At 37.0% G+C, this 16,003-nt stretch overlaps 1 long non-coding RNA gene across 7 annotated transcripts; it reads left to right on the forward strand.

The window, feature by feature from the left end:
• The first annotated feature begins 4,118 nt into the window (after nucleotides 1-4,118).
• LOC122837186 lies at nucleotides 4,119-15,172 on the forward strand. Of its 7 annotated transcripts, none has more exons than XR_006371724.1 (4): nucleotides 4,123-4,685; nucleotides 4,781-4,865; nucleotides 9,095-9,309; nucleotides 9,399-15,172. It is a non-coding gene; the product is annotated as an uncharacterized LOC122837186 (long non-coding RNA). The 7 variants fall into 7 exon arrangements; XR_006371726.1 differs by having other exon boundaries at nucleotides 4,124-4,685; nucleotides 9,095-9,651; nucleotides 13,042-15,172; XR_006371729.1 differs by having other exon boundaries at nucleotides 4,125-4,685; nucleotides 9,095-13,342; nucleotides 13,978-15,172.
• The last annotated feature ends 831 nt before the right edge of the window (nucleotides 15,173-16,003 follow it).

The raw sequence follows: 16,003 nt of genomic DNA on the forward strand, positions 1-16,003 counted from the left end.
CTTGGGGCTGTTTCACGGTTTTTCTGATTGTTTTACTAGTGATATATAAACAATTACATGTTTTTGAGCAAAGTCTTAAATAAAAAGGTGTTTCGATAGGGGATCTGCTTGGTCTGAAAGATAATTTAAAAGCAACAAGCCAGTTCAGGCGATGGAGCTGAAGCTGCTGATATCTTTCTACCCTCTGCTTGGGTGCTGCTGTTAGAGATTAATTTCTCACAATATATAACGGTTATTTTCTCTGGATTGAGCCAGTGTCCACAGATTTCTAGAAATTTGACAAAGGCGATTTAAAACAGAATGTTCAATTGAGGAAATAATAAAAAAAAAGAAAGATGAGAACACTGGAAAACGACCAAAAAGAATTGAAACAAAGGTAGAGAGATGATGAGTTTATGAGATAGGATAGTGGAAATAAGGCAAACAAGAGAAAAAAGTTAGATACATTGTTAAAAGGCAAAACCCGCCCAAAAAACTAGGGAAATACAATTTAAAGACATAAACATCTAAGAGGTGAGAAACAGGAGAGGAAAGGAGCATGTTTGAGTGGCAGGTGCAGCTCAGACACTTTGAGAGAAAATGTGCTGGAGATAATGGGAGACGGGGAAGGCAGAGAGGTCAGGAGAGGACTTGGACTTGAGGTGGAAAGATGAGAAACAAAAGAAAAGGCTGTTAAGTGAGAACAGATGCTGCAGTCAAAGTTATCTCGCACTAAAACAGAGTTGACAGGTTTCATCAAGAGGTTTTTCTCAGAGGTGAATCAGCTGAGGGGGCGGACCCCAGCAGGGGCCAATCTGGCCCGTTTCCTAACAGAAGGAAATGTGTGATGGCTCCAGTATTATGTCATCATTTTGATCAACTTTCTTCCATTTTATATCCAGATTCCATGATTTATTCTTTTTCACCCTTTATCTATGTTATGCTTAACTTTTCTTCTGCAGTGACAAGTTTTAAAATTAGTGAACGTTTCCCAAAGTGAGGAGATTATCTGAATGAGGGAGTTTCCTGATCCCGCAAACACCATCGCTGAGTGTGTTTAAAGTTAATTTATTTTAGTTTTCTGTGCCAAAAGTTAAAAATATCTGCACATATGCACCAAATGTTTAGGTGTATAATCTGTCAAACTGACTGATGGAACTTCTGATTTTTCCGTCACTGTTTTAAAAAAAACTTGTCAAAAATAAAAAATATCTGTCAATAAATGTACGTATATTCTGTATACGTACATTAGTATTTTTTTTCTTGCTTTCTGTGCCTGAATGGTTGCCTTATTTTCCCTGGCATTAGTGCTTGAGTTAAAAATTCAGATTAGTTTAACTTTAAAAGTAGCTTAACTTTGGGTGTGCTGTTGTGGCGTAGGGGATAGTGTAACCCACATTTGGAGGCTTTGAGTCGCTGGTTCGATTCCTGGACCTGGCCGACATTTTCCGCATGTCTTCCCCCCTTTCCTGTCAGCCTACTGTCATATAAGGGACACTAGAGCCCACAAAAAGACCCCCTGGAGGGGGAAAAAAAAGGAAGACTAACTTTAACCTTAGTTAAAAGTTAGGCCACTTTTAATTAAATTTAAAAGAAGCCATGAGAATCAAGAACTAGTCACTGTGTGGAACAAATAATTAAAACCAATCAGTTTTAATGCAAAGCAGAGCTTTGCAGATTAGGGTTGGAGTTTTCTACTGCTAAATTAGAAATAGTACACTCATCTGGGAAAATACAGTAAGAATATTTTTTTTTTTTCAAACCTAAAAGTAATCATATGCCAAGAACAATCTGTGATATTTAAAAACATACAGATTGAAGTTTCAGGTGGGAACATTGAACTTCAAACCCTTATTTTTTTAACCATTCAGAAAACATTTACTTTGCCATTTACATGCTAAGAAGAATAAAAAGCTTGTAAAAATGATGAAGACAAATAAAAATAAAACCCCAGTCCACTGTTGCAAAGGCATTAACACTTTTAGCTCAACTTTTCTTCCACAGTGATAAAATGATTTATTGGAGAATCTCAGAAACTGACAGACAAAATCTTTGATCCATGTGGAGATGATTAAATATGTTCCCTTTTTCTATTTCACCAGGGTTCATGACAATCAATTTGAATTATTTATAGCTTTCCCCAGAGTAATATAGAAGAATGCAATTCAGTCTAAGTCTTTGCATAATGGCTGTGAATGTCCTCACACACCTCTCCATTAGTCTTGTGTAATGTGCACACTCCTGCTATGCTGCATTGATACACTAATCTGTGTTCTCCCAATAATAACAGAACTCCACACACCTAAAACATTACAGCTGACAAGGGAACGCTCGAGCTCCTGCGATCAATGAACTCCTAAACTTTAGAATCAGAGCTGAATGCTAAATGAGGAGAATAAATTTCCCATCTGTGCAAGGACTGGAGTGCTGCTGTAAGCTTTTTCAAGACAGCAGTCGCTCTGGACTGTCTACGTTGAGTCCAGATATAAATAAGGGGCCAGCATGTTGGAGAGGACAGCTATCGATTACCGAACAAGGCTGGATGACACTGCAGCCTCACTCCGTCCTGGAATATTCTGCCAAAAATGCAACCGGCAGACATGCCTTTACGAATACCTGACTACAATTGCTATCTGGTATCATTATCATATGTTCAGTTCCCTGTGATGCAGAATTTAATTTTTTTCCCGCAAATTTTGAAGATTTAGTGGGCAAATAATCAGCTTTTGGGGTTGAATTACTGCGGGCTCTTCAAACATTTTAATTTCAGAATCCTGAATCATACATGGATGTTCCTTATGATCCAAAACAATCAGGTCAGAGAAATCCAGAATCTAAAGTAGAAAAAGAAGGCAAACATTGTGCCTATCCTAAAGTTTTGTTTTGTTTATCCCATTGAACGGTTCTAACCTGATCGAGGAAGCATAATAGGTCGCCTTTAAGCTTATGCTTGCAGCGTTTTGTACTAATAAAGCCAACACCACAGTGTGGGTTGATATCTGATAAAATAATCCTGAATGTTGATTCTGGAGTGTTACAGAGTTTTTGTTCGAGCCATTATTAATTTGCTTATTGTTTATTTCACTTTGCAACACAATGCAGGCACAACTAAAAGTCTGTTGCATATTAATCTATATACGTTATTAAAATGTTGGAGTAAACATTTAAATGCCAAAACCTACAAGCAGTAATCATGCAACATTACAAACTTTCCATGCTGACAGTACCTCTTTATTCATTTGAGAAAGGAATCAAAATAAATGTCATGCAAACCTGCATGCTGTACATTTTCCATACATGCAGCCTAGAGATTCTAATACAGTGTGTCAGAAATGGTTCTGGGAGTTGATGTGAACACAGCAGGAGGGCATGTTGTTCCTGACATGTTCCATATGCAGTTTGTCATAACATGAAAATATATATATACATCTCATTGCCTCTGCAAAACATTCACTGAACATTCATCGCAGCATAAGTAAGTCGATAATCCAAACTACCTTACCCAGAGGATTCTCTGTCTTATTTCCTCTCACTGAAACCTTTATCGTCTTGGTTTGCTCAGCCAAATAATCCGATGAGTCACTAAAACTGCTAAAGTTTATAGTCCAGGTTATTTAAGAAGCTGAAGAAGACAAGTTCAATCCTTAAATTAATATTTATGCATCATCAATTAGTTGAATTACACATTAAAGCTATAAATAGACAACTCTTACCCAAGATTCCTATTCTTTTACATCTCATTTCACAAAAATACATACAAATAAAATGCAGCAATTCCTTTATTGTTTCTAATGAATTAAACAAAGGGTTAAAAAGAAAAGTTTAAAACAGAGAACAAAAACTCAAACTATTCTGCACACTGAGGCTCTTAGGAGGGGATTGAAGAGCTTAACTTATTCATACTTTCTATATGCTAATGTGTCAGGATAAGTGGGATGTCAGACATGCAAGAATGACTATGATGGGTGACTTTAAATGTTCTGTTTGTCACGATTCTTAATGTTTTAAAATAAAAAATAATGTTATCCATATGGAGACAGCGACAACAAAACCAAACACTTATCACCTCCTCCTCTACGTTTCCTGCTGTTCCAGAAGCAACGCCGTCGTTTTTATGGAGTGCCTTGCCACTGGATTGCAAACATACATTTGTCACACAACGTCGAAGCTGTTTGATGCCGGAACTGAAGCAAAACAGAATTATAGCTGTAGTTTCCTGAGCTGTAGGGTCAGAGAGCTGCAATATGCTGCATCCCCTCTAAAACAATAGGCTGCGGTTCCAAAGATTCGACTGGCTGCCAGGATGCAGCACGGCTGCAGAAAGGTTGTTTAGCTTCCACAAAACTATTTCTGACAGATTAAGTTGTGAGAGGATTTGGCTGGTTGCACAAGCATTTATGGAGACTAGAATGCGTTCTAGCAGTGTGTGGAGGGAGTCATGGAGTAAATGTGTTGGTGTGTTTGACCTCAGGTTGGAGATTAAGGTCACAGCCTTTCTGTCAAGCAGCGCAACATGAGTAATGTTTTAATGTGAACTTATTATCTCTGCCTTTATGGACAAACTGTGCCTGGAGATGGAGAGGAGGCCATTATTACCTGGACTGACTCGACTCTGGACAAGAACTAATTTTTTTACTAGGTCGGTGTTGGATGTGCAGGAGTCAAGACCAGAGATACAAACTTCCTGATTTTACTGCTACAATCAAGTAAGTTTTTTAAAAATGTTTAGATCCAGAGGGTGAGAAGATGATCAGAAAACATTTTCCAGTGCAAACTGAAGGGTGTTTTTCTTTCTGTACAGCCCACAGATGGGACAGATGCTAAGGGAGTTAAATTCCCCACCTCCACCTGTTGTCAACAATCACTCTGCCTACAGCTACAGCTAAGTCAGTCTATATTTATCTCTTCAAAGTTGTGTGGTTTGTCTATTTAACTTGTTACCAATGATGTGGGGCGAGGTTCTGGGTCAGATGTACAAATACATATAATCCAAAATAGAAATGTTTATTTCAGTTTTGATAGTAATTAATCATTTAGTTGTCTTAAAAGTTGTTTTATCGTGCTTTAATGAATTTCTGTTAAACAATGATAGTAAGGAAAGCAAACAAAGCTTAACATATGGTCAAATTTGATTTAAAACATGTTTTTATAGGAGGGCTGATCTATGTTTTTTAAAAAATGAGTATGGTCTTACTTTTATTTGTATATAAAGTCAATGCGCCTGTCCTTTCCATCTCCGTCACTTTTCTAAAAATCATTGTTTGCCTTCATTTGTAAAAAATCTGGCTGCTTTAATGCAATTTATCTCCAAGGAGGAGAGTCGTCCTGAGTCGGTTCTGTCCCGTACTTATTTCTTGATTGTTTTCATTCTTTTATATGTGTAGAAGAAGAGTATATGTTCCTCTTAATGCCTGTGCGGCTCAGCACTGCCCCCTATCAGTGTGGTATGGTAGTTTCTGCACATTTTCATGCTGCATTAATGCCCGATCATACAGAACAAATATATCACACACGCAGCAATGACTAAAGATATAAAGTAGACTTTGGAGCATCAACATATATAGAACATGTTTAAACAATCACGTACATTGGCAACATAAAGAGAGACAGCGATGATGGGCAACATCTTGCTTCATTTAGTGTGTGTAGCACAGCGCCCCTAGAGGTGAGGTGAGACACAGCACTAACAGTGTTATGAGAAAGATACAGATACAAATATATAATGTAAATATGAATTCGGAAAAATTTGATATGAATTAATTACCGAAAACAAAACTCTGGAAGGCAAAGCAGATAAATTCAAAGTCAAATAGCTAAATAAATAGTGAAATAAAAATGGTTAATAATTTATGTAAACTCCCACAAGCTCTAAGTATAGCTTTACTTTTATTACTAAATGTAAATAATAATGTCTGGACTGGACTGATTTTTTTCCATCAAACCTTTGCTTTGCTTTCTTTCCCAAGTTGCTCAAAGAGTTTTTTCCACAAACAAACATATTTGTACAAACATTGTGCAAACTTTGTTGCTTCTTTCTCCACTTTTGGAGAGCTAACTTTATTTTATTCGAGTCCACCACTGAAGTTGACTTTGCAGCTGTATCCGCTGGTTTCTGTCTTATCAAATGATTGCAGATTCTGCTTCGGTTTTGATGACGAACAGTTTGCCTGAGGAAGTAGTAGATTCATAGACAAAACAAAATGAGCAAAGATGTATCATCCAGACTGTACAGCAACTCACACAATGACTGTGTATTTTCATTTGATGGTTCTCAAGCTGCTGCAGGTCGCCTCAAGCAGCTCCATTTGTCTCAAGTAAGCTTTTCAGTGGGGAACCAAATGAGAAATCTGGGTTTTACCCTGAGACCAAGCAGAGGACATTTAGCTTTGCCCAGGGCAGCAGCATCTTCATGAGAACTTATTACTTTCATCATCTAGAGAGTCATCACTGACAGTTTGCTTCCTTCCTTAGCTTTGTCTCCCACTGATTCTGCATGGTTGTGTGTGTATTCTTGATGTAATCCGTTAAGAGTGATTGGCTTTTCAAAAAGTTTTGAAACAACTGAGTTATATTCCAATCCAAGAAACCAAATATTAATGTACAGCTTGGCAATAAAAAGTATTAGCTTCACTTTTAATTGCCAATTATTTTATTGTCTAAATAATCTTTTAGACAATTTAAGATAATTTTTTAAAGTTTTTGAGCATTGAGGATATTGTCAGAGAGCAGTCATAGTGATCTTTGGCAGATGTGACCTTCCTCCCTTTGAATATTTTGTTCTTGGAATGAAGAGTTTCTTTTTGAGTTTTGGCTTCTTCCTTTCTGAGTGGCCTTTCACTCACTGTCTGTACGGGACTTATTTCAGTGCAAGTCTTGAGTCGGGTTCAGTCAGTATCTCCCCGTCTTCTGGCCTTTGTTTTGGGTTGATTTACACATTTTACACCACAACACATTAATATCTGGGATACAGAACACGTCTCCTTCCTGAACAGTCTAATCTTAGTGTTTTGTTCTCACTATGTTGGCATTCATTTGCTAACATATAACAAAATTAATAATCACCACTGATGTGAATTATGGAGAGTTAGTCAAATTTAACATCAGACAGCAGGAAAATAAAGGTTAGGTGTCTTTTTAGATGAAGATTTAGCTGACTAGACAGGATTTAGATCATGTAAATCAGTTTTAAATTAAGTTTTGGAAAGAACAGAGCAACTTTATTTAATAAAAAAGATAACAAATGCATTTTTTTTCTGTCAACAATAGTCTTATTTTAGTAAATGTGTCACTGAACTACACCTGAAAATGTACTTTTTTTTGTCACAAAGCTATAAATTTCCGTAGCTGAAATTTGTATTTTCTTTGTAATAAACAGAGAGAACCATTTTTTTACGCTTTTTGTCAAAGTTTCCATGTGGCCAGTCCAAACCCTGACAAATTCACAGCAGCAAAAGATAACATAGTAATCACATTTTTCTCTTTTGTATGGTACAGATATGTTTTTGCACACAATATATTTCTCCTCTGTGTTCCTGGAGGTTGTTCTTTTCAGCAGACTCTTTCTGACCTTCCTCATCTTTGGCTTCATACACCTGCTAACTAAATCGCTGCACGCTGACTGCAGAGTTAATGGAGATCAGATGCCCTCTACACGTTTTCCTCCTCCTCACCGGAGCTCATGTACCTCATAACTGTTCTGACATTTTAGACATTTGACTCTTCGGATTCTCGTTTATGTTGCCCTTAAGGTTGGACTATATGCAGACTTTTTAAATTTAATTAAGGAAAATGTCTACTGTAGATTTAGATTGTGAATTTAGATTTTCAGCTCACATTTTGAAATTAAGGACAGTCGCTTTATGTTAGACTTAATGGTGAGATTGTTGCAGAAATGATTAATTTCTTTGAAATTTGTGTAGATGTACACATGCTCCATGTTTTGGGTCAACCATTTCACTTTGGATCTCTAAATTTCTCTAAATGTAGCAGGAAACAGCTGTGCTGGTTTTCAAAAGACGAGAAAAATAAAGAAAGTTTATATATATATATATATATATATATATATATATATATTAATTTCAATATATATTTCATGGACAGTTTCTTGGACAGTTGTTCCCGCCGGTTACATTTTTAAATCTGGAAAGTGGTTGTGATACATCAAATGATAACAATGTAGTGTTTTTACAACTGGAAGGACCGAGGAGCATCACAGAGACTCAAATCATACCTAAACCATGAAGGAGACTTCATGGACGCAGAGCAGGACCAAAGAGAGAAGGACAAAGTTCAAATCTTCTCAAATCATCAGGCCAGCATCATATCCCAGACTCCAACGTCTTCCTGCCCTGATCCTCTGCCTTCTCCCAGTGGTCACCGCAGAAATACACAGTAAGAAACAACCAATCACAGCCAGGAGGAGGGAGTCTCGTGTTCTTGCTGTTCACACACTCTCCCTTGCTCTCTGCTACGCTACAGCTGGTGCAACACAATGGAGCCTGTCACGAATGCTAAGGCTAGTTAGCATAGCCACAACTGACTGCAAATAAACAATTTCTCTGGAAAACTACTTGTTTCTCCACCATTTACATTGATTAGTACATACACAAGCATGATTGACAGCACTAAGACCCTAATCTTGGCTCTGATTGGTTGTTTTTGACCGGGAGCGGTGCATTTTCTCAGACAGCAATAGTAGCTTAGAGAGGTGGAGGAGATCGATATTTTCACAGATTATCTGTCACAACATGGTGACCATTTTAGTCATTGTGGAAAAAGCATTTTTGTAAACGTTACATACTCTAGCTATAAATTAAAGGTTGCACTGATTTTTTTTCTGTTAGAGATTATGCTGTAGCAATTAAAAGATTAATTTATTTAAAGACTTTTTAATACATCTTTACCAGGTCTGCCAATAATAGAGGAGGAGGCTTTATGTTCTGAAGTGAAACTGCTATCTTAGAAACTGTGGACACAAAAGTTAATCCTTTGCTTAACATCTTAAAAGGTTTTAAATAAACGCGTTATTAAGACAGGATTAGAGGTGGAGGCCTTTATGAAGATTAATGCAATAAAAGCTTGTTACTCCTTTTTGTTTTGTGCCCGCCCCTCGCAGCCCGACACACCAGCCCTCCCAGTTAAACGCTCTTCCTGCTTCGGCCCGCGCCTGCATTGCAGAGGCTGTCCGGACTCCGATTGATTTGTAGCCATTGAGGGAAAACTGATTCGTTACCGAGAGAACGGACGTCAGCAATCGCCCTCAGATTTTTAAGTGAGAGGTAACACTTCTGAAGAAAGAGGCAGAGACAGCAAGAGAGGACAAGACATACGGTGAGGCATTTACAAAATGGAATACCTTCTCTTTGTAATTTTCTATGCAGCATAAAAAGGCATCTTGTGCATCACGTCTGTTATCACAGCTCCTTTCCTTGTGGCATTTGAGAAACGACTCTGCAAAAAGAGGATTCCCTGTGAATTTTAAGTAGCTGGGAGTAATACACAACCATCATCTTTTTTGGGGTTTGCATTACTTTTTTATCAAAGCTCAAGTTCCCGTGTTGCATTGTAAACAAGAACAAGGATAAAGCAAACCGATTGTGAGGGCTGCTGTTCAGCTGCTGGAGCCGTGTAAAGCTACCGAATGCAATCAGCGGTAAAAGCTTTATTTTCAAGGTAATGAACCCTCCTCAGGGTATGTGTGATTTATGCTCCCTATTCAAACCACTCTGAATCGCCCAGAACCGCCTCTGACTCAGTTATGACCTTAGAATACCTATCTGCTCAACCTCCTACAAACAGAACAAAGATATTCTTTTGCTGCAACAGAAGCCAGCTCATATATTTTTGTTTTCTGTCAAATATGATCTAATTAGTTGATGAAATTGAGCCCTAAACGGATTGTACTTCTCTCAAGAGTAGTTTAATTCATCTCCAGACTGTAAGGAAGTGTAAAAGCTCAAGGTAGTTTTACAATACATATATTTACAAAGCATACCATCCTTTCCTTTGATTGCCAATTAGAGAATAAAACCCAATTAGAGATGATTCAACTTATGGCATTTAAAGGGAAATATACTATGCCTTACAAAGGAACCCTTTATTTTGTTAATATTTGGTTACATTATTCCCACAGATTGTAATGCATTTTGAGTAGCACGAATTGGTGAAAATTTGTAAAATGGAAAGAAAATGTTTTTCAAAAATGTTAAACATTTGCCTTTGTGTTAATGTGTTTAACTATTCTACTCCTAAATTAAATTCATTGCAACCAATTTTCTACTATTTATCTTTTTTTCCCCCCCACTACTTTTTGTAACTCAATTTAAAATATTTTTTTGCATTTAGAATACAGTTTTCTGATGAATATGTCAACATAAATGATAAGAGATTCAGATTTCTGATGAGCTCTGAGAATCAGGAATATTAGTTCTGAGGGAAACTGTAAACCTGAAAAAGAATACATCACAAAAAGTCATCAGAGTTACAAGTAAGAGATGAAAAAAATATTATATTAAGTAAATAGAAAAGTGAAATAAATATAAATCTTAAAATTAAGGAAGCAACTGAATATGGAATACCAAGAGTGACAAATTCAAAAATGTCATGAATACTTTTGCAAAGAGTCTTATTTCATTTGTTTCAGCTGAGAAAGAAACCTACTTTTGGTTATAAATGCAGTGAGCTTTGTAACACCAGCAGGGATTGTTCAGAGAACTCATTCAGACAAACCGTCCCTGCTGGTTTTTATTGGATGAGCATAAAAAGGTGATGAGAGTTTGCTGGATAAACGGAGCTTATTAATCATTAGCATCATTAAAAACATGCAGCTTCTTTAAGAAAATCTTAAAGAACAGGATCATTGTGCCAAACAAGAAAAATGTTATAACTCTACTACTTGATGGACTAAACTGTGAAAGGGATTTCAGAAGGTAATGTGGAGTTATTACACTTTCCTCAAATTAAAAATAACTCGTTATCTTTCTACTGTGAGCAATATCTAAACTGCCATTTTAATTAACTCTGACTCATCTAGAAAAATGTAATATGTCCAGTTGCACAATAAATGTTCATTATTGAAAACAACTGGTTGTTTTCCATCAACACTAACATGCACTGTGTGACTTTCTGATCACCTGTGGAATAAAGCTACTGTAAACACAAGATTGATCAAAAAAGACATTTTTATACTCGTCTTTGAGGTTGGCAGGGTTTGTGCTTGGCAGAAAATGTGCCACTTTCAATAGCTTGCATCACCAACCATAGAGCTATAAACTGTCAATGGAGTCCTTGATGAAAACTGATGTTCATATCATGTGTCTGGAGAGCGATAGCTCCGTTTGAAAGCAAGGAAACAGCCGGAAGTTGGTCAGACATGGGGCGTCTGTGTGCTGTGATTGATATCAACCAAAGCATCCAGAGCCTTTAGATATTGCAACATCAATATTCCTGCAGGATTCAGGTGTCTGCACCGAAAGGGGGGAGGTGACAATAGAAGGGACTGGTTGTCTCCTGTGGACCTCAACGTCCTGTCTGCTTTGAGATTTCTACACTGAAGCAATATTACAGATGAAAACTGTCTTATTAATTTATGGTGCTCATTTAGAAAATCAACTGATAATATTCAAATGGTTTGAAACATTAAGAAAATCTCAATCAAATATTGCCATTTTTTAAATAGAGTTACAGAGTTTAAAACTGTAAAGTGGCCCCTTTATACACAAACCTGCATAAAGTCTTAAAGTATCAGATATGAAATAGAATATAGATAAATCAAAGGTAAACCTTTTCTTTTTCTTAATAATGATCATTCTCTGATGTGCTGGAGGTCATTTTAGAGTGAAGCAATGCTATCATGCTGTTGCAGTGTCTTGTACTGTTTCCCTGTTATTGTTTTGGATATTTTTTAGTTTTGTTGCACATAAAACAATAAATATTTACAGTTTTTAGGACTAGTGGGCTTTTTAACCCATAAAAATATGTTGATCTAAACCAGTGGACTTTTTATTTTTGTTGTCCTGTATCTTGTGCTCCAGGCAAACAAAACAACAGGTTTTACATTCAGTAATGTGCTCCTTTGACCTTTTATTGTTTGTTCACTAACAAACCTCTCAGGCCTTCAAAGAACAGAATGATTTAGAGTAAGGTTCAACATTTTAGATTAGATGACCTTTAAAGGGGATTATTTTTAGGAACATCAGAGTAAAAGTAGCTGAAAACAGCACAAACTTTCAGACTTTCTAAATTTTATGTCTAACTTTTCTTCCAGTTTACAATAGTGTGCTACTTCGTGTTGGTTTATCACAAAAAATCCCAATATAATATTGCAACATCAATATTGCAATATTGATGGAGGCTTGGAGCGAATTTTGTGGCTTTAATGTGACAAACTGAAGAAAAGTTCCAGTTGTCTGAATACTTTAATCAGGCTCTCTATCTCCTTTCCATCTTTAGGGCCCCAACAGTCTTCTCTCAGAATGATAAAAGATTTAAAAAGCGTAATTATTCATCCCTCCATTATTTCCAAATGTCTCTGTTAAAATTAGATTCTTCCAGACTGTGGACGCTTCATGTTTTACCTCAGGAGGGCGAATGCTGTCAAAGCAATGAGACATGAGCAGAGAAATATTCAATCCAAGGTTTTAGATGACTGCTAGTTAGCCCTAAATGGTGAAAAATAAAACATGACTTTGCAGGCTTGGAGCGATAAAAGAATTTAATCAAATTGTTTTCTGGTATGCTCCTTTTTTTTTTTTTTACATGAGATGAAAGCTTATATACAATAATATTTTACTTTACACATGAAGTATCCATTTATACTCTTTTGATTGTTATAAATTGCATTGTTTGAGTTTGCCTCCAAGTTTACATGGTGAAAAGTATTACTGGGTTCTTACAGTGATGTCAGAATCCAAGTAAAGTGAAAGTTGAAGTTATATTGTAAGACTGAGCCGATATAGGAATGTAAACCCGGGTTTATCCAATCACTGGCTGCAGCTTTTCCAGTCAAGTTCCTGAGTAAACACCAGCAAACTCTTTCAGCCACTGTTTGTGTTCCTTCCTCAGGCATTATATGCGTCAAACCTGCTGAAAAAGTGTGAAGAATGTTATTCGTGGCTGTGGGCAGCTCCAGGTTTGACACTAACTCGAAGACATTGCAGAGCGGCGCTCAGACATCAGCTGCAGCTCTGTCAGCGGGAAACGGGAAAGAAAAATGGAAAAGCAACGAGAGTCAGTCGCCAATTACAGGATTCTGACTCACAGCTGAGCCATTAATCAAAACTTTGAGCTCTGTCAGAGCTCAACATCAGAGCCCAAAGCAACAGGCCTCACTACAGATAGATGGATCCTCCGCAAAGATGAAAAGGTAGACATTTTGTGGAGAGGTAGAGAGATATATGGACAGACTGAGAGTAATGCAGCTGATGAGCAGCCATGACAGATTTGAGAAACTGGCCTCTTCCTCCTAATTAATGTCAAACATCCAGCTTGGCTCCATCTGCGGCCGCCGGCAGCCACCGTGCTGGCTTCAAAATTCCCAGCCACCGTCAAAATCCTGGTGACAAATCCTTCATCAACCGCACACCCTTCCAACTGCAGGATGCTTTTCACTCTGTTGCTTGTTGTTTATACTCATTTAGTACAGCGTAACCCCTCATATTCCAATGAGACAAGAAACAAAGCATGCACTTATTATTCAGTCTTTTGAGTTTGTCTGGAGGAAATTAAACCTAAAATTTAACCAACTCAAACTTGTGAAACAAAACAAATCCTGACACTCTGCATGACGTGACACTAAATGTTTGAGCCAGAGTTTTCTGCAGCTGTGTTTCCATTTACAATATAGTAGCACAAATTGAAATTATGAAAATAAGTTTACTTAATGGAAACATGGCAATTTAGAAAAGCCTCAAGTGCTTTGACAAAATATTTTTGCACAACGATGAGGTTGTTTTCTTGCTGCATCAAAATTTGTATATTTTGTAACACTTTTTTTCACAGCACACAAGTCATAATCAACAACTGGATGTTGTTACTGTCTGGAAAAGACGAAGACGACAACAGAAAGTGGTAAGTGGATGATGGCATGACATGTTTTTTAATTACTTATTGTGTAAACAAAGTTATTCACATGTTTTTTAAAATTGTGATTCTTATTTAATAGAAGCACCGCAATTGCGCTTTTTGTCAGAATATTAACAAAGTTTTGCACTCATTTGTGACAGAAACGCAGCTTGTGATTTACCTGACAAGTTTTAAACCAGCAACATTTTTAAGAGCAGTGTAACAGTGACAAAACATTAAACATCATCTTTCATCATGACTCCTGATCAAATCATTGTTTCGTCTTAGGAAGGCATGTTGCGCTACAGCCACCATCATCTAAGGTTGAAATACCAGAGTTTATGAAAATGATGAATTAATCAACTATTCTGAGGACAGCCTTCTTTACTACTTTATAAATTACCTCTGATGAAAGATTAAAGCCTTTTTTATCACTCTGCAGATCCAGGAGATCCAGTAACCTCCCTTTCCAAAGTCAAAACCTGAACACGCAGCTCTGACCCATTAGAATTCAGAATCTGTTGGAGAATACATGAGAATGTTAATCATGTAACTGTGGAGAGTCTGGGATAATTAAGCATGTGGTAAGCTCCGTCCAAATTATTTAAGATGCAGGATGTCCTTCCACTCCTTTATCTCCTTTTCTTTCTGCGTTCGTGTTCTCCCTCTCATGGAAACACTGGCTGCTTTTACACACTCAGACAACTGCTCAGCTTATTCATTAATTAAAGCAACTGCATTACATTTTCCGCTACAATTTGCTATTGAAACATCACAAGAGAAGAGCATGGTAGTGTTGGAAATGTAAACCTCTCCTGCATGTCTATTAGGTTTTTGAGACACAACAGTGGTTAGAAATTACAAATAATTCAGAACCTTCATTATTCCACATTTCATCTGAGGTTGTTTGTCTCTGTATTGGCCTGTGATGGACTGACAACCTGTTCATTGTGTACTCTAACTCATAGCTAATCGCAGCTGGAAATAGGCACCAGCTCCACTGTGACCCTGGATGGACAAGCAGGTTCAAAAAATGTATTAATGTATACTATTTTATTTCTTTCATTGTAAAGTTTCCATTACTGTTCAGTCATTTTTTGTTATAAAACAAATAAAGATGGTGTTCCCTGAATTTATTATTCATTCAGTAAGCTTCACCTCATTCAGACATCATGTAACATGAATACAGATAACATTGTTACCAATGTAAACCAAGAATTAAGCTTACACACATAAAATGCCGGTTTAATCACGTATACATGGACACTCAAATTAACGTAGGCCCCTTGAACGCACCTCATTGCTTGCTGTTAGCAAACGGGAGAAATGCGATCAACTTCATAGCTGCACTTCACACTTCATAACGAACGGGTCAGAAACTGGACTTAACTGTAGCTTCACCATAACACTTGATATTAGTCCTTCATAAACTTACGTCCAATGTGAAGGAGGCGATGAGTTGGAAAAAAAAAAAAAACTGGCGGTAAAAGCGATCTGTTTACTTGCTTGTGTCACACTGAAAATTGTCCGTATTGAACATTACTTCCACTCCACTGAGTTCTGAACCAAATGCGTTGACTAAAGGAAGGTTACAAAATAATTTTAAATCATATTATTTATGTTTTAGCTGTCGAGCAGATACTAAATAAGGTAGAAACTTGTACTTGAAAATAGCAATATAATATGTAATAGGGTTAACGCTGACCACAAGATGGTGGAAAAGTGCTTCCAACATAATCCTTGGTTTGCCTATGTATTAAATATGCATCAACTGACCTTGGGGGGATACATTCACCACTTTGGTTGCAATTGGAAAGGAAATGCTTTAAGGTGAATTCATGACAACAATACAAGGGGCTAATCCATCACACATGACAGCAGTAGAAAAATGTGATTGGTCCTTCTTGGGCCTGTTGTCATCTTGAATAATTGAAAACGAGTCAAATAAGATGGATTTAAAATG

This window comes from Gambusia affinis, linkage group LG09 (assembly GCF_019740435.1).
Source record: "Gambusia affinis linkage group LG09, SWU_Gaff_1.0, whole genome shotgun sequence".
Taxonomy (NCBI): domain Eukaryota; kingdom Metazoa; phylum Chordata; class Actinopteri; order Cyprinodontiformes; family Poeciliidae; genus Gambusia; species Gambusia affinis.